The 24,122-nt window shown below is 36.5% G+C and overlaps 1 long non-coding RNA gene across 2 annotated transcripts in view; it reads right to left on the minus strand.

Annotated features, from left to right (window-relative positions):
• Positions 1-24,122, minus strand: part of LOC110340560 — a 261,177-nt gene that overhangs the window by 33,054 nt on the left and 204,001 nt on the right. For both annotated transcript variants that reach the window (XR_005878864.1, XR_005878863.1), the window contains exon 5: positions 13,073-13,117. This is a non-coding gene — a long non-coding RNA (uncharacterized LOC110340560). The remainder of the gene's footprint in view (positions 1-13,072; positions 13,118-24,122) is intronic.

Here is a 24,122-nt window from a genome sequence, read left to right on the forward strand (position 1 = left end):
AACAAAACATGAGGTAATATAAACTTAAAATATCACCATTAAAAGGAATAATTAAACACAGTGTGTCTTTGCATCCTGTAGTCTTATTACTCAGGGTAGTAGGATATGTGAGAAACAGTCTTTATATATATATATCTATATGTCTATATATATACATATATATATGTATATATATAGACATATAGATATATATATGTAAGCTACACACACACACACACACACACACACACACACACACACACACACACACACACACTTCTGTAACCACTGCGCATCAAGAGAGTTTTCAGTTTTAGTTTAAAAAGTGAGAATCAGGAATCTTCCCAAGTATCTCATTGCGATATAACAAGAATGAATATAATAGTTACCTCTGTGTATCTATATGTGCGTGTGCAAATGTAACAAGCCAGCCCACACACACACACAGATATCTACCTGATTTTAAGAGAAAAGGTAAATTTTTTCTTGCAATTCCTGATGCAATTGGTTATAAAAATGCTCTTAAACTATTTTCATCTCTCTCCTCAAAGACTTGTTGTTACATAGTTTTATGTAGTTTATTATTAATTTATTTGCATTAAGTTTTGTCTATTTTTGAGACTGTAATTTAATTACATTTCTTTCTTTCCTTTCCCCCTTCAAACTCTTCCATATACCCTTACTCACTTAACAAATTCATGACCTCTTTTTCCATTAATTGCTATTACATTCATATATTTATTTACATAGACACATACATTCTTGAGTATAACCTGTTGAGTCCATGTAATGTTGCTTTTGGTACTGAACAACCAGTTGTTGTGTTGAAAGACTTCTTATTTTAAAACTATCATGCCAAAATCATTTGTTTTCTAATTTGTTCTTGTTACCAAAAATACAGCCATAACACACACACACACACACACACACACACACACACACACACACACACTGTATATATATATATATATATATATATATAATGAAATTCTAAATTGGAAATTAATGTGAGTAATTTAATTTAAGAGGTGACTTATTTTTAGATACCAATCAGGGATGCATCTCTTAAAAATACCATGGAACACTTTCAAACAAGGTCATACTACCTTTAATTACACTCTGCATCAAGAAACTCATGAAAAATTCCAACTTGAATGATAGAATTCATCATAATCTCCAATATCCATTTAGACAACTGCATTTTTCTGCTTTTCCTTTCACCGGTGCCCTGTCTTCCTTAAAGCAACCTATGTTTAAAAAGCTTTGAAAATAATACAATTTTGTTTTTAAAAACCTGTTATTTTTGAAGTTTTATTTTAAAATATCTTTTAGACACATCCCGAATCCATTCACTGTTTACTGATCAGGGTGGATGGTGGGTTACACTCTGGCACTGAGACATGGAGTGAGTCAGACATATAGAATGGAGACGTAAATAACCATGTAGAATGTAGATTAGTAGAAACAGGTTAATTTAAGCCTAAGCTAAAGGCCAAGCCTTCATAATTAAAAATAAGTCTCCATGTCATTATTTGGGGGCTGGCAGTCCAAAGAAAGTCATATAGGAAAGTTCAGCTACAGCTCCCAGTCGGTTAAATGTTCATAACTGAGATCATCATCTTTAACCCAGACCCTCTCTTTGTGGTGAGTCAGAAACATCGTCACCTAACTTTCATATAAACCTTTGAGAGTTCTTCAAGATTTCCACACATAAACTAAAAAGTGTTACCAATTTGATATGTAAAAAAATGTATCAAAAATAAGCTATTCAACTGTATTGTCTAACTCTCTTCTTGGACCCCAGTCATGTTCTTTAATCTTTAATGTTGTATTAAGTTATGTAGCTTTCATACTTGAAAAACTCTCAGACATCATTCCAAATTATAAAATCTGGTTGGTTGATGCCAGCTTTGAAATGTATCCATTTGCTCTTTTCTGTCATTAGTTTTCATTTTTTGTTATTTGATGTAATTATGTTATTATCCCCTCCTTCCTTATCCTCCCTTCAACTCCTTCTATGCACTACCCCCACCACACACACCAAAATGCTCTCCTTTTAGTTCTAAGTAGTTAGCATCACCTGCAAAGCAGTTGAGATATGCCACTTGGTTAATCATCTTGCCCCCACTCACCTCCCCTCTTCAAACACTATATTAATATTTCTCAAGTGGTATTTCTTTAGCTGCATTGCATTATGTAACTATGGTACCTGGAACTGACTTATATATCTAGTTAGTGTACCTAACTTTTAAAAATCTCGTTACAACCCCTTCTCTATAGGCCCCACTTAAATCTGTTACCATGGAATATGACTGTGCTTTTCTTTTTACCTTTATAGATATCTCCAGAACAAATACAACATATGACTACTGAGTCTCCAGTGCCTACTATTATTATCTAACAATCAACAAAAGATTAATTCCCCTTGAATAATTCCAAAATATATCAACATGTTAATAAATTAAAATAGATGGTGAAATGCTGCTCACATAATTTATTTTGGACTATTAAATGCTCCTTGCTTTTAAATTAACCAAGTTTATACTTACTGATTCTTTGCATTTCTAGATTCATAAGGGAAATTGCCTATTGAAAGTTGGCATATACTTTCACTGAATTGTAAGAAAAGGAATGGCATTATGTACATTTATTTTCTAGTTCATTCATAGAAGACTATCTCAAATGAAACTTGATTCATTCAAACATTTTATCAGTCTTGATTATCACAAATGTTAAAAAAACTACTAAATAGTTATTTTTGGTGAAATATTAGTTAGGCTGTACTGTTAAACTACATTCAGTTGAAACCCTTGCATTTGGGGGTGGGGCGTTACTCTGTCAAAAACCAAAATGGGGAGACAGAAACCCACAGCTAATCACTGAACTGAACTCCTGGAACCCAGTGACAGAGATGGAGGAGTGATAAGCAAAGGGGTCAAGACCGTGCTGGTGACCCACAAAGACAGCTGACTGGACAAGGGGGAGCTCTTCAGCCCCAGACTGATGACTAAGAAGACAACAGGGGACTGATCCACACTCTCTGAATGTAGTGTCAGTGAGGAGGCCTCAGAAATCACTGGGGCCTGGGGTAGCAGATCAGTGTTTACCATGGTGTATGAATGAACGTTGGGAGCCCAATCCAAATAGAGGGATGCTCTCTCAGCCTGGACACATGGGGAAGGGCCTTGGTCCTGCCCTGGATAAAATGACAGACTCTGGAGATCGGCCGATGGAGGGCCTCACCCTCCCTGGGGAATGATGTGAGAATTGGGTGGGGGCTGGGGGGACTTGTGGAGGAACAAGGGAGGAGGAGTGGGAGAGGGAGCTGGGGTTGCCATGTGAAGCATTCATGTTTCTAATCTAAATAAAAACATATATTGAGTAAAAGAATGTAAAATAAAAAATAAAGAAATAAAAAGAATTAATGTGAAATAAAAAAACAAAGTATCATTGGATGTCTTAAAAATGTCTTATTGACACAGGGTACATTTGCAGTGTATTTGGTAGTTTTGGATAAATTAAATCAGGTGATGGGTATGTTCAAAACTTGTAGTCACATGACAGAATCATGAGGCATGTGGTTAAAAAGAAGAAAAAAAGAGAAGTAACATGTATTACAATGCAACAGAAGTAAATTATGGGAAACACTTTCCCCTTTGGATCAGCAAACTCCTCTTTCAATAAAGATGTTTCCAAGTCTTACTTAGGCAGAAATACCAAGGAAATTGACATAAGTTTTCCTTTCTAATAATAGTAGACAAGGGAAATGTGCCCTAGGCAAGGCTAAGGAGACTAAGACAATCACAAGGGTCAATCAAGCATAGGGGTTGTTCCTGCTTCAATAGTTCAGGTGATTGAAACTTAAAAAGGTTGATGCATGGAGCTGGAACTTTCCTATTTTATTTAGTAGCAGAGACACATGATATTTTAAAATAAATCTGGAACCAGTTTTAAGCTACAGCATTCTCTGCGATATGCTTGGAAATGTGGAATGAATTACTGGAGTTTCAAATGATATAGCCAAGCAATAAATTAATTTGATGGCAATAAATTAATGAGAAAGCAAAGCTTTTTCATGACATTGTGGCATGCAAAAATGTTGGCATAGAGATTTTTTGTTACATATGTATATGGAGAAAACACATATGCACTTTCTTAAACTTTGACTTCTCCCCAACAGGCATCTCAAATTTAAACTTCTAAACTGGATCATTTTTTTAATGTTTCTCCTTACATCCCACACACTTGTCCTCCTATATCCCTTAGTTTAATTTAGGATAATGTCATCCATCCAGAAACACAAGGAACACATTTTAGGAATTTTCCAAGCTTTAACCTCCCTTCATATTGCAATTTTCCTCTCCCCGTTGACTATACAGAAAGTCTGTATGTTCAAATGATTCCATTCTCTAAGAGATGCCAAAATCATGCACTGATACTCTTTGATGGATTTTCAAAACTTTCATTGTTTCTGTATGTTATCTTCAGCTTATTTGTGAAATATCATAGTTAAACATTCCAGTATCTGTCCTCCCCTCCTTTGGATATAGCCACTGACAATCAAACTGTATCACAAACTACAATGTTATATTCCTTTTATACATAGGAAAAACTAGGGACCTTAATTTTTGGCAGAGAAAATGCTACAATACTTCTCTCCATCACAGAAACTATGAACTTCATTGTGGGAACTGTAGACTGTCTGCTTCCCTAATCACTATGCTATCAGATGCCTCTACTTCTGTTCCTAACTCTTATTCCATAAGTTATTTTAACCTTTATCTTGCTAGTTAATTCCATTTAAGTTGTTATTTATCGAAAAATATTTATAAGTCACTAGCAATGGACCAAACATAGGACTGTATCACCCTACTTTTTCAGTGTAGTTCAATCTCCATCATAGGTATTGTTTCTGCTCATAAGAATACGTCAAGGTTATTCTGTTATGTTCTGTTACTGATACCCCAGTAAATATCTCAGCAAATAAAACTGAAATGAGGGTGTTAATCAGCTGTTAGAGTTCAGCAAAGTGGCAGGCTACAAGATCAACTCAAGAAAATCAGTAGCCCTACTATATACAGATGATAAAAGGGCTGAAAGAGAAATTAGAGAAACATCACCCTTTACAATTGCCACAAACAACATAAAATACCTTGGGGTAACGCTAACCAAACAAGTGAAAGACCTGTATCATAAGAACTTTGAGTCTTTAAAGAAAGAAATTAAAGAAGCCCTCAGAAAATGGAAAGATCTCCCATGCTCTTGGATAGGTAGGATCAATGTAGTAAAAATGGCAATCCTGCCAAAAGCAATCTACAGATTCAATGCAATCCCCATTAAAATCCGAACACAATTCTTCACCGACCTTGAAAGAACAATAATCAATTTTGTATGGAAAAACAAAAGACCCAGGATAGCCAAAACAACCCTGTTCAACAAGGCAACGTCCGGAGGCATCACCATCCATGACCTCAAGCTCTATTACAGAGCTATAGTCCTGAAAACAGCTTGGTATTGGCACAAAAATAGACAGGTAGACCAATGGAATCGAATTGAAAACCCGGGTATTAACCCACACACGTACGAACATCTGATCTTTGACAAAGAAGCTAAAAATATACAATGGAATAAAGAAAGCATCTTCAACAAATGGTGCTGGCATAATTGGAGACTGGCATGTAGAAGAATGAGGATTTATCCATGTTTATTGCCATGCACAAAACTTAAGTCCAAATGGATCAAAGACCTCAACATAAATCCAGCCACACTGAACCTCTTAGAAGAGAAAGTGGGTGGTACCCTTGAACGAATTGGTACAGGAGACAGCTTCCTGAACATAACACCAGTAGCACAGACAGTGAGATCAACAATTAATAAATGGGACCTACTGAAACTGAGAAGCTTCTGTAAGGCAAAGGACACAGTCAGCAAGACAAAAAGGCAGCCCACAGAATGGGAAAAAATATTCACTAATCCCACATCTGACAGAGGGTTGATCTCCAAAATTTACAAAGAACTCAAGAAGCAAGTCTCCAAAACACCAAAGGACCCAATTAAAAAGTGGGCTGCAGAACTAAATAGAGAGTTTTCAATAGAGGAGTCTAAAATGGCTGAGAGGCACTTGAGAAAGTGCTCAACATCCTTAGCCATCCGGGAAATGCAAATCAAAACAACTCTGAGATACCATCTCACTCCTGTCAGAATGGCTAAAATCAAAAACACCAATGACAATTGATGCTGGAGAGGATGTGGTGAAAGGGGGACACTCCTCCATTGCTGGTGGGAGTGCCAACTGGTTCAGCCACTTTGGAAATCAGTATGGAGATTCCTCAGAAAAATGGGAATAAACCTACCACAAGACCCAGCAACTCCACTCTTAGGCATATATCCAAAAGATGCCCATTCATACAACAAAGATGTCTGTTCCACTATGTTCATAGCAGCTTTATTTGTAATAGCCAGAACTTGGAAGCAACCTAGATGTCCCTCACCTGAAGAGTGGATAGAGAAAATGTGGTACATCTACACAATGGAGTACTATTCAGCAGAAAAAATAATGGAATCATGAGATTCGCAGGCAAATGGATGACCCTAGAAGAAACCATCCTGAGTGAGGTAACCCAGTCACAAAAAGAGAAACATGGCATGTACTCTCTCATATATGGATTTTAGACATAGATCTGGGGAGTGCCAGCCTACAATCCTATGGCCAGAGGGTCTGGGAAACAGAAACTTCATTTAGTGGCTGATCGAAGAAGAGGCAGACTCCCTTGGTTAAGTACTGAGCTGAACTCAAGAAAGCCAGTAACAGAGAGGGAGGACTGATGATCAAAGGGATTAAGACTGGGCTGGTTTAACCCCCAGAAACAGCTGACCAGACAAAGGTTAACTCTTGAATCCCAGGCATCAGCCTGGGAATCCAGCATGGGACTGATCAAGACCCCCTGAATCTGGGTGTCAGTGAGGAGGCCTAGGGAATATATTGAGCCTTGGGCAGCAGATCAGTACCCATCCCAAGTATACACACGGACTTTGGACTCCCATAGAACAATGTGAGGTACACTCTCACCCTGAACTCTTGGGGAAGGGTGTAGGCCCTGCCCTATATGAAATGACAGACTATGGACACCCCCATGGAGGGCCTCACCCTCAGTGGGGGAATGAGGGGATAATGGGGGGGCTGGGGGGAGGGCACGGGAGGAGGGGAGGGAATGGGAGAGGGACCTGGAACTGACTTGTGAAGCAACCTCGTTTCTTATCTAAATTTAAACTGGAAAATAAAATATTAAAAAAATGCTTCAAAAAAATAAAACTGAAATGACATTTGTTTGTATTATACTAGACACTGAATTCATTATAGGTAAAGATCACATATTTTAAGCCAGTGTGATAACTCTTGATAAAGGTACTTTCTACCCAACAATCCTGATGACCTAAATTCTATCCATATTGGAAGGATAAAATTGACTACTATAAGTTGTACTTTCACTTCCTAGACACACGCTTGTACAAAATAAGCAAACAATAACACAATGTGACAATAAAAGATTATATATTGTGTTCTTGTTCATATCTCTTGAGTTGAGAGTCTTGAGTCTCACTACTGAATCAAATGTTACTGATTTTGAGAAATGGAGCAATAAATTAAAATTAATCTGTTTTCTTCTGTTCATATTTTCCTATTATTTCTTATTCTCACTTTTTATGTCACTTATGATTGGTAAGAACAACATTTCCCAATATTATGGTCAGAGGAGCATAGTGTTTTCCTCCAAGAGTATAACTTCTACATGTTTCTGGTGGTTCATGGCAGGCAATCATTCAGAAAGGGAAGAAGAAAGTTTCATAGAGAGGAGTTATAGTAGAATTAATGCTTAGAAATGCAAAGTCATCCACTATAGAACGAATTTAGAATTCATTAAGCTGAAATCACTATTTTTTGAGGCTCTGGAAGAAAGTATAGACCTTGATGTTAAACGTGAATGACCTCTTCAAGCTACCCTGTAGCATAAAGGGAGAAATAATTCCAATAAGCACTGAGGCTGCGACCTTCACTACATAATTAATTAAGGTAAAGATCTTCTATTGTAAGAGTTTATGAAATTTGGTTCTGCACACAAACACACAAATGGTTAAGTACATAAGCAAGTGTGACATGCACAGTATGCACGACATATTCATGACAGGTGATACACAGGAAACCTTGCAAACATGTGCAGGCACTTACACATATGTATCTACAACTGCACATTCACACACACATATATACTTATTCTTATATGTACATTGTCTATTTCTTTGCTATTCATATTAGGCAGAGCATATCCATTCTTCAGATGCCATTACAGTCTAACTCAAAATTCTACTAGTCCACTCTGACTCCTCAGAACACAACAGTTTAAAGATTATTTCTGGCTTCAAGATTTTCAGTTCTCCCAGAAAAGAGACATATATGAACAACTATAAATAAATGTCACTAAGTACAATGACATATATGGAAGTGTGTCCAGAGAAATTTTGATGGATGAAACAAGAGAATGTCAGTCCAGAACAGATCAGTAACAGAAATGTTAAATAATACAAGATACAAAATAGAGGTGGGCCTATTAGTCCTACTTTATTCAGCAGCAATCATGTGACAAGATAGGTATATACCTGAACTTAAGTTTCACAGCCATCGTAATTCCCGTTGATCCATTAACTTTATTCAGTGCTGCTGTGTGGGCTTAATACACCATAAAGAAATGCAGAAAACTTGAAATAAGGAGATAATAGTAATAAGTTCCTAGTATAATTTGCCAGTCATAGGAAGTATCATGAATAATATTTTAATAACATGATACATAGCAGCAACAACCTCCTAGCTTTCTTGCTTCTTTGCTTTCAGGCTGTTCATTAAGATGCTATGGCATTTTTAATGGAAATGGTTTATTTCTATTTCCCTATGATTTTATAAGTGCATTTTTTGTCTTTGTTATGTTCCTTCTTTTTGAAATTGAGTAAAAAAGCAAAGCCATGATATGTCAAATATAAGATCCTATTCTCAATATCCTATTGTTTGAGAAAGGGAGGACTGATGAGCAAAGGGGTCAAGACTGGGCTGGATTAACCCACAGAAACAGCTGACCTGAACAAGGCGGAGCTCTTGGACCCAAGATTAATGGCTGGAAGGACAACATGGGACTGATCCAGACCCCCCTGAATGTAGGTATCAGTGATTAGACCTAGGAAATCTATGGAGCCTTGGGTAATATTTATCCCCGGCATACAAATGGACTCTTGGGAGAGAGTCTTGGCCATGCCCTGGATGAAATGACAGACTCTAGAGATCCTCACCCTCCCTGGGTATCAGAGTGGGGATTGTGAGAGGGGCTGGGGGAACTGTGGTAGGTGCAGGGGAGGAGGGAAGGGAGATTGAGCTGTGATTGATATGTGAAGCAAGCTTGTTTCTAATTTAAATTAAACAAAAGAGAATTTGGGATTGCAAGAATACAGAATTGATCAGAAAAGAAATGGTAAGACAAGAAACTGTCACATTCCAGATACAAATCACAGGACCATGTACTCCCTTGTATTCCACAACATTTCTCAGTATTTGCTATTTGTTCTAATAGACCCATTTTTATGTGCATTGGCCCTGGTGTCACTTCATTTTTAATCCAGCTGAACAGAAAACAAGAAAATGACGAGACAACTTGCAGACTCTGCCAAGAGCCATGGTTATGTCCTGAAAACACTGAACTTTAAATTCATTTCTTTCAGCTTCTAAAAAGCCCTATTTTATGCTTGCTAATTTTATTTATTTTCTTCCAAATAAATTAGTAAATCTGATCTCCGTATTTTAACAGAATATTACTATTAAACTCAAACTAAGAGATATTAAGTTCTTTCAAACAATTCAATCTAGTGATAACTCTAATTTTCTTGGTGAGATAATGTTCATGACTCAGATGGCATGAATAGTAATTTATATCACACAACATACTGTAAGTGACACTCTTTGTCTTCACACAGTTTCAAATTTCAATATATATATTATCATTCTTTCATAAATAAATACTGAATTTTTTGATTTAACAAAGTCATTCTTTTCATAGAGTGTTAACACAAAGCAATATCATACTTGAAAACTGCATAAAAGGCAACAGAAATTCTAAGTCCATGTCAAGTTATATACTTCCAATTTTAAGATCATATCGGTAAATTTATTATATCATTACTTTTCGTAAATCCTTGAATCTTATTATGGCATTTTAGGATAATTTATATCTGAATATCATAAGAATCATGAAAATTTCACTCAAAATAAGTTCCATTGTACATCAAAATTCATGTTTATATTTTTGTCACTAATCCATTAGAATATTATGATTTAATCCAGAGATAACAGAAGGGCAAGAAATGGCACCTTATACAATGCATGTGTGATTTAATAGTTTTACTTGATAACTCTTTTTTGCCTCATTTAAATCAAATTGAATTGAATGAGTATTTATTCAGCATTCATTCATTTTCAAAGATGAGTAATACACAGTTATTAGCCTCTAGGAAAATAGCCTACTGTGGACAAAAAGATAAAAACAAATTGATTTTTGTAAGTGAATTCAGTTTTCCCCCAAGTTGCTATGGTGAGGTGTGATAGAGGCTTGTCACATAGAAAGAGAAGAATTTCTAAATGCTTATGAAAAGAGATCACATTTATGGTAAATCTTGAGGTATTTGGATGATTGTCAATTTTACCTACTTATGAAACATTTTTGTGATCATCCATACCACTTACTTTGCTCTGACAATAGCACACTTACCTATTACTACTTTCTATGACTCTTGCAAAACATTTTTTTCACTCCTCAATTTCTTGGTTCAGTATACAAATGGGAATATTCTTTTGTATGTCTGCCAGGAGTGTAATTAAGGGAAGCTTCTCTCTGTCTTATTTTGAAGTTCTATTTTAAAAGCAATGCTTAGAGGATCTATTAAATAAATTATGACACACCCAAAGATCATCTAATGCAAATCATTAACAAAGAGGAAATGGACACTGTTGATTTAGATGGAGAACTACAACTAAAAGGGGAAAAAACTCAGAATTGTCGAGCCAGTATGAAAGCACCATTCACCTTTATTGTTGTTTTTAGACATGATAAAAAAATTAAAATAAATAAATGTTAGTAAGCTAACTTTTGAGGAAATGTCACTTCACATACAGTATAATTCTTTATTTTATATTTTAATAAGTCACATAACATGGGTTTATATTAGAGGTGCAAAGTATATATCATCTATTTTACAAAAAATAGATTTATTAAAATGTAGTTTAGTAATATCAAATACTAAATAAAAACATAACAATTGCTTTTTGTGTTCACAGAAAGAATTGGTTTTTAAATAAATTATGCTTTGTAATAATTCAGAAATGTCAATACTTAGAGATTCTTAATGATTCAATTATCTATAAGCATAAATGGTTTTTTATAGCTGGAATTGAATGTACATGCTAGGGAAATAATCGACTACTGAGTTCCAGTATCAATTCCATCTCTAGAGTAGTAAAATTCCAGTGAAGTTATAATTTGAAACTTCACATCAATCCAGAATTTTTAATTTCTTAGAATTAAACTCTAAAAGTAGCTTGTAGTCAACAAGCAGAAAGGCTCATGGTTTTTCTTTTTTCAATATGTCAATAACTTCAGCAATAGAACTTAAAGATGAAAGCCAATGAGTGTAAAAATACATATCTGTTTACAATATGCTTGGTATCAGATACCAAATTTTCAATGAGAAACACAACAGACAACATGTATAAAGTCTGAGTGGCATCATTAAGTTTTGACTATTCATTAGAAAACAATGCAATGATTCCTTACAAGGACACCTGTAGTAGAGACCTGCATACAACAATTAAGAAAAGAAAGCTCTGGACTTCTGTATCTGTAACCAGACTCCTACAGCATAGCTTGCTTATGGTATTCTCCCATCAACTCTTCAGATGGCCCTGCCAGGAGTTCCAGGATCAGCATCTCTGTTATTCATTCAAAGAACCAGCAAAGTATTTATATGGGGGCTTAAGGAGTTATTTCAGAGCGCCCCCAACATCTTTCTGTTTTTTGTTGTTTTTTTTTTTGTTGTTGTTGTTTTTACCATACATGATATTACCACATGTACTTTACAGTTGGGGAAACATCATCCTACAGGCCATGATTTGGTGGCCACAAATCTTGGCAAGTGAGTAAATTTCTCCCCAACAATGTAACAAAGTTAAGAAATCATTAACCCAGCCCTGAATTAATGCTGCCTACCTTCCCATCTTTACAGGAACATTGTGACCCCTAGTGCACTGTTAACTTTTATGTCATTGTTTTGGTTTTATCCAAGGTCTCTGATCTGTACTGTTCTGCTCTTTTAGTCATGAAGCAGTCTGTCCTGAATTAGAAAAGAGGTTCGACAATGTGGGAGTGGGGGTTGACCTACATCTGGGAAATCTGCATATGATTCACCACAATTAACCAATTTGGTTCGAAACAGCTACAATTAAGTTATTATCAGAGAAGTATTTACTAGACTAGAAACTCTAAATTTATCTTCATGTAAGCCCTAAACAAGGAAAGGGCTGTATTTCAGTCCTCTTAAGCACAGTAAATAATGAAGAAAATTCCTCTAAATTGTTCACAACTAGCTTCTGTGTATTGTATGTTTGGGCTAGTTCCTTAATATGGTTAGGTATAGAATAGCAAGTAAATATAAAATATTTTACACAAGAGATACTCAACAACTGTGTCTGTTTGTCTGCCTATGAAGGTTCCTGATGTATGGAAATTATATATAGTATGCCAGGTTACTACAAAATCATGGAGAATGTAATAAAAGAAATGTCTACATATACAAAAAAGAATGATGTTTGTAATAAAACAAACAAATGTAATAGAAAATTTCCAAAATTATAAACACCAATTGTGATGAATTCAAGTTTAGCAATTAAGTAGAGATAACACATGCCACCAACAACAGGCAGTATCAATCCAAATATCTAATAATGATGGCACATTTTGAAACAACTAAAACAAATTTATAATTTTAAAACAGATTTTCCTACCTTTATAGTTGAGTACATGCTTTCTGTGTGACCATTAAGGGTAACCTGGGGAAGAAATGGAAAACAGATGACACGGGGTAAATGTAAGGGTTAGCTAGCTTTAGAGTCATTATCAACATTTAACATTAATACTCAACAAGCTGGTTAACTATACACTTTCTCAAGGCATCCAATGTTCTCACTTCATATGCTCATGAGACTGACAAAAGGGGAAGGCACATTATAACAAAAGTATCCCATGCTGATTGGGTTTGTTTGTGATTCATAGGGAATATGTAACCACTAAGACTCTTAGCTGTTCATCACTACTAGTCAATTTAGTAACTTTATTCTTCACATCTTGGAGAGATGAGAAGCAAAAAGGAAAATCATACAGTATTGACAAAATGAAGCACAACAGCTACACAATAACAAAATTTTAAAAACTAAGTTTCTCTAGAATTTGGGCTCCATCTCTCCCAGGATGGCTCTCCGGGCAAGATCATTTGTTCTTGCAGAAAGTCCATGTTCAGTTCTCACCACACCACAGAGTGGTTCCAGATTATTTATAAGTTCAGTTCCAGGAGATCTGACGCCCTGTTCAGCTCTCTCTGGGCAGCACACACAGATGGTATACATGTATATATGTAGGCAAAACACACATACATATAAAACAAAATAAATCTACAAAATTAAATTAACTACAGACTTACATAACATCTTACATTACTAAAAATATAGGTGCTAAGAGAACAGCTAATTCTTTGGATATGGTTAAATTTCTGCCAAGGGAGACATGCATCCTGCATTTTTGAGGCTGCACAGAGATTCTATCTGGCATAGGGACTGTCATCAGGAAACTCTTGTGTCTTTCATGAAGGCAGGTACTCGTAGACCTGAAAGTAATTGAAAACTCAGCTGTTGACAGATAATCAAAGCAGTCTCTTAGCTTGCTCAGGGCAGGACTCAGGGTAGCCTTTTAATTTCCTGGTTTCATAATCATTCCACAGTACTGAGTCATTAAATTCCTTGTACCTCCCAAGACTGGCAAGACACAGAGAGAGTGGAATCGGGAATTCTGCTCCTGAGAACTTTATATTCAGGCTGGATTTGGGGATCCCTGTCAGCAGTGTTTACTGCATGGGATTCCTTAAAAATCTTCTCCATTGTGAAGAGATATACCAATGGATCAGCCATCAGAATTTTGGTCATAACTTCTTAGAAACCAAGGAGAGAAAGTCAGGGAACAAGCATGTATAAAAAATGTGCCAAAAGTTGCCAAAACTAGTTAATGACATAACTAGTTGGATGTGCAAAGAAACTATACAAAAGTTCTTGACATAAATTTTGTTTCCTGGGCTGACTTCAAACATACAAAGAAAGGTAGCATTTGTTCTTAACGTGTTCTTCGTTCTAAATTGATATAGAGTTTGAAGGCAATATTGGAATGACCACTTTGGTCTCTGGCTCATGCTTACCCACTTATTATGCAAATACAAAAACATCTGTGAAACATAAATAGTAATATAGTTTGCTAACAATTCACAAATTATTTATTGCAATAGTAATGCTCCTGAAATAATTCGTGAACAATTTTGGTTTCCTAAGAAACACTGTGTTCTCAGTGTGAGAAGACTATCTAGACCTAGAATTACAAGAGTCTGAGAATAGAGCTCACATCCTGTGAGAAAGTGTTTGTGCTGTAATCCCAGGAACTGCTAGGGTGGGTCTCATAGGTGTTTCACAGTATAAATGACATACATCTGTGGTGCCGCACACCTTTAATCCCAGCACTTGGGAGGCAGAGGCACGTTGATCTCTGTGAGTTTGAGACCAAGCCTGGTCTACTGAGCGAGTTCCAGGACAGCCTCCAAAACAATACAGAGAAACCCTGTCTCAAAAAAACCAAAAAAAAAAAAAGACATACATCCCCCTCTCTAGTTCATGTTTCTTTTACAAAATACAAAATACTTGGCAAGTTGAAAAGCCATATCAGACATAAGAAGAAACATTCAATGAAATACTTAAATAAGAGATGTAAGCAATGTAAGAGTTTACATGCTTGTAGTTGAGAGGGTAGTGTCTCTAATGACACCACACACTGTTTAATAGTAAGATAAACTTGCCAGATTACATTATGACATTTTTTCATTTTTTTCCCTTGAATCATTAAGAAAGAATGTTGGCACACAAGGTTTAAGTAACTGAAGCCAACCACTTTTAGGTGAAATAAAGTGACACAAAGAATCATGAAGGAGTATGTTTTGTGAAACACCAGTAATAGACAATTTCTAAAATGTACACTAAATTTTTATAATAAATTAAATGTATAATATAAAATGTTTTATACTAAATAAAATAAAACATGATTTCAGAACTTACATTTTATAGATATAAAATATTACAAATGTGTATTTATACACTCTTGTGCACAGAAATTATGCTTATATTATCAAATACACTTAACACTGGAATACATCCTTCTAATATGTTATCCAGTTTATGTTCTTGAATACTTTTTGACTTTAGAGAAGAGTTTTACTTTCTCTTATCTCCAGAATGGAGGTCATGATAAATAAGCACACCCATACCTTTCAAAGTGGGATGAGTGTTGCAAATGACGAGTGCATCTTCGTGACCATCCTCTGACTTTGGGTACCACAATTACACACATTAGTAAACATTAATACATGGCATTTCTACTTCACAGATTTTTATGTTGAAAGAATATGCAAAGCTCAGGGACGGTGAAGAGGAGATAAGTCATTAGACATTTAAAAATTTTAAAACATAAATTACCTAAAGACTGTTCACCTCTCATCTTCTGATGAGAACATTCACTAAGATATCATGAAAAAACATGTTCATCACTTTCTATGTATCAAAAGAAGCTTTGCAAAGAGACTTTAGCACTTCACTCAATGTGTTCCAGATCCCATTTCTTTTGTTTCTTTCTTCCTTTTCTTTTTTTTTTTTTTTTTTTTTTTTTTTACTTTTCGAGAAAGGGTTTCCTCACCTCTGCTTCCTGAGTGCTGGGATTAAAGGCCTGTGCACTACCACCCAACTTCAGTTCTTTTGTCACTATGAGAAGTCACAATTCCACCCTTTCTTCCCCAAAGTATGTCTGAACAAGCAGGTTTGGATTGCATGCTCTCCGCACCTCTGAGAGAAGCTTGCTCTTCATAATGACATGCTGGGAGTTATGATTAATATTCCCAGAATTTATGGAGATCCATGTGTTAAAATTAGCTTCATCTGCAAACTGACTTAGGAACTTCGACTGCTTAGGTAATATCTTTGACTTTACAGGTAAGAAATATTAGCACCTATGTTAGCACATTTTGAATAAAATGCAATTCTATTATTACAGTTTATGTTCTCTTCACTTTCATTAAGGCTTAGTTTTATATTGTAGAAATAATACTGAAAACCTTCCCATCCATTTAGTTTTAAGACTCATCTTCCAAACCTTCTCTAGGATTCAATTCAAGTAGTATCTGCTAGCAGGGTGTGCTTCACTTAAAAATGCATTTTCTTTACATAATCAACAAAGAAGAGGAGTTATTTTCCATTATTAACCAAGTGGATTATTTTACACACACATACACACATACACACACACACACACACACATCTCCAAGCCCCTTCCTTTCATAACCCATTTCCATTTATGTGATTTGAATTCTACACTGTGCATCCAAGGATGGGACTCTGGATTATTGCTATTCCCTTAACTAGGCATCTGTAATTACACCAGGGTACCATGATTTACTTAATAGCATACAGCTCACCACCACTGGAAGGTGTATGGACAGAAGTTTGACAATATTACTATGTAACCATTTCCACTTCTCTTCTTAACAATAGCGGCAGGGTTTAAATAATTATTAGAACAGGTGCCTTTCCAAAAGCTGGAGCTTCTTGCCTGGTGATGGAATGGTTTAGAAATACATTGGCTCCAACAGTAACTTCATGTCTAAGGATTTGAAAAGGCCTTTCCCCACAAAGGAGGGATTTGCACAGATGGATCTCACTTGATCATATCTTTTTGCAAGTGACAGCTGGAACATGACCAGTAGGATGGTTTCAGAATTGTTTTCAAGCAACTTGTGGAGGCCAGCTGAGGTCTTGCCAGCTGATCTAAGACTGTAAATTACAGCATCCCAAGAACACATTGGCATGCAATGTCCAATACCTGTTTGAAATGAAAATCTCAATATAAGTAAAATGTGTGGCATTTTAACACAACAGATACCTGGGAAAGTGCAATTCAGACTTTGCTTACTTTATATACTACAGAGAAAGTATAGTACAATTTGCTAACATCACTTATACACATATTATTTTGAAATATACATATATTGAGTGAAATTAATGTAATGCAGAAAAATTTATCACTAAAATGTATCCCATTGCTTATTTTGGAAAAATACGAGAAAATGGCATTCAACATAAAAATTTCATGCCCTTACTGGAGTTTATATACTAGTTAATGCAACTGAAAATAAGTAATATTAATTGGTATTAAGTGGTAGAAAAGAAAGCAGAAAAACAAGGATATGAAATCAAGTAATGCTCTAAGGTAAAATGGGACCATCATAATGTTTTCTGCTACATCCAATCACTGTTTTAGCATGTTGCAATCAGTTGAAGTGGGTTGTACCCCAAAACTCCTAAGAGGTTAAGGTGACCTCTTAAAGGAGAAATGAGGAACTGGGAGTTGCAATTAAATAAAGCTGAGTGGAATCAAGTAAAAAAATCTATAATTAGGTTTACATTATCCTATCTTAATTACACAAATAACATAATACCTGATAGCTAACCTTGGTTGTCAACTTGACCACATCTGGAATTAACTGGCACACACAAGCTGCTGAACACTCCTGGGAGGGATTTTCTTAATCAGATTATTTGGAGCAGAAACAAATACCATGTGTACTACACTAAGGGAGAAGGGTTAGTTAGGTGGTGACTATATGTCTTCAGCCAGCTGGTAGTGAAAGAGAAAGAACTGTCTTGTTTGACAACCCTCCCTCTATTTTCTTTCCGATTATACTGCCTTAAATGTGGTAGCGAAGTGAAGTCTGTACAAAATTCTATCTGTTGGAGATGTGAGCCCTGCTCCCAGTGACAGCAAGTGTATCATTTACAAAATTGGTTTTACTTGAGTTATAGTTTTATGTTTTGTTTTATGTGTCTTTGTTTTTATTGGTTTATTTTGAGATTAGCATATGAAGTAACAGGCACCATGACTTCACCTTATTGTATTTTGTCTATGTCGATCTACCTCTGCAGCTCATCCTTTCCCCATCCTTCTGGCCCCTTGCGCTGGTGCCCCTCACTACTCCAGGAGCCTCCTACCTATGTTCATGTTACAAGCACTCCATTACCCTCTCTCCACTCAACATAAAATACCCCTTACTCTTCTCAGGGTCAGTCTCCTTTCTAGTTTCATGATCTAAACTCTCATCATCCCCATGCATATAAACATACAATACATATAATACACAGACACAATACATACTCATAATATGTGCACACAATACAAACATACAAATAAATCTTAGATAGGGTATGTATCTGGGATAAAATGTGGTGTTTGTCTTTCTGAACCTATGTTGCTTCACTTAAGAATTTCCAGTTCTATCAATTTTCTGGAAAATATCATGACTTCATTTTTTATGGCTGAATAAAATTCCATTGTGTACATTAGTCACATTTTATGTTCTTTCTTTAGTGGTGGCCATCTTGGGTGTTTCTATTTCATAACTATTCTGAACAATACATGGATGCACACCTTTCTGTGTCAGTTCCTGTGTTATACAGCTAGGGGGTATAACTATGTCAAAATCTGTCAGAATTCCAAACATACAGAAGAACAAAATAATAAAACAAGCTTCATCCAAATATGCAGCCTAGATTTAATAAATATTTGCAATTTTCCATGTTGGTCTCAGTGACCTTATTGTTAAATGCTAAATATAGCCACTATTCTTATTTCAATCAAGCCATTGTCAAAGGAGAATCATTTCCCATTTCCATTCCTTGTAAAATGGCTTCCTTCACAAGTCCTTTGCTTGTCTTAGTCTCCTTTACTATCTTTCATAGAATGAATTATTTTCTAACATGGGACATATTTATTCATTAAAGTGTTTATCATTTGCCTTCCCAGAATTTAAGATGCATGGCGAATATGTATTGCAGCCAAGTTTCATCTGTTGTGTTCCATTTCGACTCTGTTCTGTCAACAACAAGCTGAAGTCACTATGTCTGTTTTCAATACATAGTTTGTACCTTGCCTAAGAAAATGTGTGCCCACATCAATCTACCCTATAGCTCTGGCCTCTTTCTGCCTAATTAACATCTGGAGATGTCCTTCTTCTGATAAGCATTTTTTCTAATACTAACATTATTTACTTCATACTATGGCTCAACAATTGTGATGATCACTAGTTTGCTTTAGTTTGTATGGACATTGAAGCATCCACATCTCTAAATCAAGACAATAATGGGAAATGAAATGACAATATCGTCCCATCCCTGATACCTAGGAATGATGAGACTAAGTGATCCATAATATTCCACCTGTAGAACTAACCTAAGGCTATCACTCTGAGGGGTGACTTCTTATCCTTCCTTCAGGACAAATACATGTCTAGGCATATGCAGGCGAGCTCTTTGAATGAGGAGTAAGAACATAGATTGTGGAGGGCTATACCCAAAGCAATCACCACCTTAATCTGCATCCTCACATTGCGTGGATGGTGTCATCACACTGAATGTCCAATCCTGATGAAATTCAATGATCCTTTCATGTCTTGGGAGGTTGAAAATACTTGGACAAGACCACATACCTTGATCCCTATTCTTTCAGAGTATATTATACCTGCCTATCTCCAGAACCACAACTGTCATGCAGATGTTAATATTACCTTGATGTCAAGCATGTGAGAACAAGTAGACAATTTGATAATAGTAGATACCAGTTGATAAAACAGACAAATTTAATTGGATCGGAGGGCAAATGGTGACCAGTCTATGCAGGAAGATGCATGAACACAATTTCTAATTCAGCATCCCAGGCTTTTGAGAGAGAGGAATAAACAGGAGGAGTGGAAAGCTTTTGGAGTTGATCTGGAAGTCCTCAGACAGAAAAAAATATGACTTGATGCCTCAGCCCTTCCTGAGGTTTTGGGGGCAGAGGCTATGTGAGCTTGCTTTTGTATCTCAGGTCATTAATGTATGACTATGTCTCTCCTATGTCATCCCCAGTGTGAACAATGACACTTTGTAAATATGCCATGGTAAACCATCACAAAATTACTTAAAGAACATATAAGTGCACAAATATAACCATGCTGATGTGCATAATGTAAAATACTGAAATGTATTTTTTAAATTTGTAGCTTAAGTACTTACATAAACAAATATGGGTGAGTTTTGTGTTTAACTGTTAATTTTTTGATTGAACTATTACATAATTTAAAGGAAGTGATTATTATCTACATTTGAGTGAGGATTGTCTTAGTTAACTTCTCTATTACTATCATAAAACACCATGACCAAGATAACTTAGAAAAGAAAACTTTTAATTGAGCTTTCAGTTCCACAGGGTTGGAAACCATGGTAGCAGGGTGAAGGCACAATGGCAGAAACAGCTGAGAGCTAACATCTCTAATCTCAAGAAGGATGGTACTGAAGGCATATCATATTCCTCTAACTCCCAGTAACACATATCTTCCACAAAGACCATACCCCTCAATCCTTCTCAAGCAGTTCCACTAATGGCACCAAATCTTCAAATGACTGAGACTTATAGGGGAATACCTCATTCAAACCACTGCAAAGATGCAAACTTACTATTCCCAAGCATTTTCATATTATTGGCTAGGTTTTCTTTCTTCACTTCCCTACAAGTAAAGTTGGTGTTCCTGGCTAAGGAAACACAAGTTAACAGGGTACATTATTTCTATTTGAAACTGTTTGTCATCTGTATTTTTCTTTTTTTTTTTTTTTTTAATCATTTTTTATTTTAATTTTAAATAGCTTGTTTCACATGTCAATCCCAGTTCCCTCTCCCTCCCCTCCTCCCGCACTCCCCTTCCACCCTCCCTCCCACCCTATTGCCAAATACCTCCACATAGGGGATGTCTAAAGTCTATCATTTCACTCTTGGTAGGGTCAAGGCACTCCCCTAAGAGTCCAGGCTGAGAGAGCATCTCTCTTTGTGCCATAGGCACATGAAGACAGATTGTATACCAGGGATAGACACTGATCCACAGCTCAGAGCCCCATAGGTTGCCCAGGCCTTCTCACTGACACTCACATTTGGGGGGTCCAGATCAGTCCCATTCTGGCCTCCCCACTGTCGGTCTGGGGTCCAAGAGCACTCCCCTGTTCAGATCAGCTGTCTCTGCTGGTTTTGCCAGCCCATTCCTTGCCAATTTGCTCATCACTCCTCTCTCTCTGTCACTGGGTTCCTTGGGTTCAGTTCAGTGCTTAGTTGTGTGTTTGCCTCTGCTTCCATCAGTCCCAGGATGAAGGCTCCCGGATAGTTATAGACATCAAGTTCATTATCAGGAATGGGCATTCGAGGTGGTCCTTCCACTATTGCTTAGCTTGCCAATTGATGTTATACCTTTAGATCACTCGAGGTCACTCTGGTGCCTGATCTGTCTTCGATCCTATGATTCCCTCTTCCCCCTATTTTACCCCCACCCCCTCAACTTCCTGTTCCCCCATGACCAACTCCCTTCCTCTTTACCCCCTCTACTCTTCCCAGGTCCCACTACCCCCCTTGCCCTGTTCCCCATCCATTCAGAGGATCTTGTCTCCATCCTCTTCTCTTGGGTACTATGCATATATGCATATCTTTTAGGTTCTTTCCTGTTTCCCAGACTCTCTATCTGTGGAAGTGCAGACTGGCACTATCCTGATCCATATTTAAAATCCATATATGAGTGAGTACATACCATGTTTGTCTTTTTGCGACTGGGTTACCTCACTCAGGATGGTTTCTTCCAGTGCTATCCATTTCCCTGCGAATTTCAAGATTCCATTGTTTTTTTCTGCTGAGTAATACTCCATTGTGTAAATGTACCACATTTTCTCTATCCACTCTTCAGTTGAGGGGCATCTAGGTTGCTTCCAGGTTCTGGCTATTACAAACAATGCTGCTATGAACATAGTGGAGCAGATGCCCTTGTTGTATGAACCTGCCTCATTTGGATAAATGCCTAAGAGTGGAATTGCTGGGTCTAGTGGTAGATTAATTCCCATTTTCCTGAGGAATCTCCATACTGATTTCCAAAGAGGCTGTATGAGTCGGCATTCCCACCAGCAATGGAGGAGTGATCCTCTCTCTCCACATCCTCTCCAGCATAAATTGTCTTCGGTGTTTTTGATTCTAGCCATTCTGACAGGAGTAAGATGGTATCTCAGAGTTGTTTTGATTTGCATTTCCCTGATGGCTAAGGATGTTGAGCACTTTCTTAAGTGTCTCTTGGCCATTTTAGCCTCCTCTACTGAGAATTCTCTATTTAGCTCTGTACCCCACCTTTCAAGTGGATCCTTTGGTGTTTTGGAGACTTGTTTCTTGAGTTCTTTGTAAATTTTGGAGATTAGCCCTCTGTCAGATGTAGGGTTAGTGAATATCTTTTCCCATTCTGTGGCCTGCCTTTTTGTCTTTTTGATTGTGTCCTTTGCCTTACAAAAGCTTTTTAGTTTCAGAAGGTCCCATTTGTTAATTGTTGATCTCAGTGCCTGTGCCACTGGTGTTATGTTTAGGAAGTGGTCTCCTGTACCAACTCGTTGAAGAGTATCTCCCACTTTCTCTTCTAAAAGTTTCAGTGTGGCTGGATGTATGTTGAGATCTTTGATCCATTTGGACTTAAGTTTTGTACAAGGCGATAAACATGGATCTATCTGCAGTCTTCTGCATACCATTACCCAGTTATGCCAGCACCATTTGTTGAAGATGCTTTCTTTTTTCCACTGTACAGTTTTAGCTTCTTTGTCAAAAATCAGGTGTTCATAGGTGTGTGGGTTAAAATTAGGGCTTTCGATTCGGTTCCATTGGTCTACCTGCCTATTTTTGTGCCAATACCAAGCTGTTTTCAGGACTATAGCTCTATAATAGAGCTTGAAATCAGGTATGGTGATGCCTCCTGAAGTTCCTTTATTGTATAGGGATGTTTTGGCTATCCTGGGCCTTTTGTTTTTCCATATAAAGTTGATTAATGATCTTTCCAGGTCCTTGAAGAATTGTGATGGAATTTTGATAGGGATTGCATTGAATCTATAGACTGCTTTTGGCAAGATTGCCATTTTTATTATGTTGATCCTACCAATCCAAGAGCATGGGAGATCTTCTACTATGCTTCTGTAGGGTTTTCCATTCCTAAGAAGTGGTCTTTGTAAATAGTGTTTCACATTTAAGGACAAACTTATTTAACAGATTACAAATATATAATCGTATTCAGACAACAAAGAGGAAAATGACTTTGTTACTTGCTGAAGCTTCACTGAATAAAGTTTAAACATTTCAAATTATTGTTCAGTGATTCTAAAGAAAAGTCCATAAAAATACGAATTCCTGCTCCTGGAAGACCCTGGTCACAATCTCATATCATTAAGACAAAAGGCACATGATTTGTACTCTAGAACTTAGTGTTTTTTTTCAAGATGTTCATAGCTTCTCCTATTGGATATAAACACACACACACACAAACACACACACATTCATTCACACACATTAAACACACCTCTCCACCAACAGTTGAATCTCAGATAATTTAGAAGTCCGTGAAGTATTAGAGAATCATGGAACCAATTCTACTTTGTTATACAAGGGAAAGAACATTAAAATCCGAGTGAAGGACACTAAAGATAAATTGGCATATAAAACTGGATCAGTAATTTTCTCCAAAACACATAGAATTCTTATATCTACTTCTGCATCTGCAAACCGAAGCCCTCATTTTTATGAGTAACAACTGCAGAAAAGTAATAAGAACTGTGTTATAAAATATCTTGATATTTTTATTAGATATTTCACAGCCATGTGAAAGCA

The sequence above is a fragment of the Mesocricetus auratus genome, unplaced genomic scaffold (genome assembly GCF_017639785.1).
Source record: "Mesocricetus auratus isolate SY011 unplaced genomic scaffold, BCM_Maur_2.0 Super-Scaffold_100008, whole genome shotgun sequence".
NCBI classification, from domain to species: domain Eukaryota; kingdom Metazoa; phylum Chordata; class Mammalia; order Rodentia; family Cricetidae; genus Mesocricetus; species Mesocricetus auratus.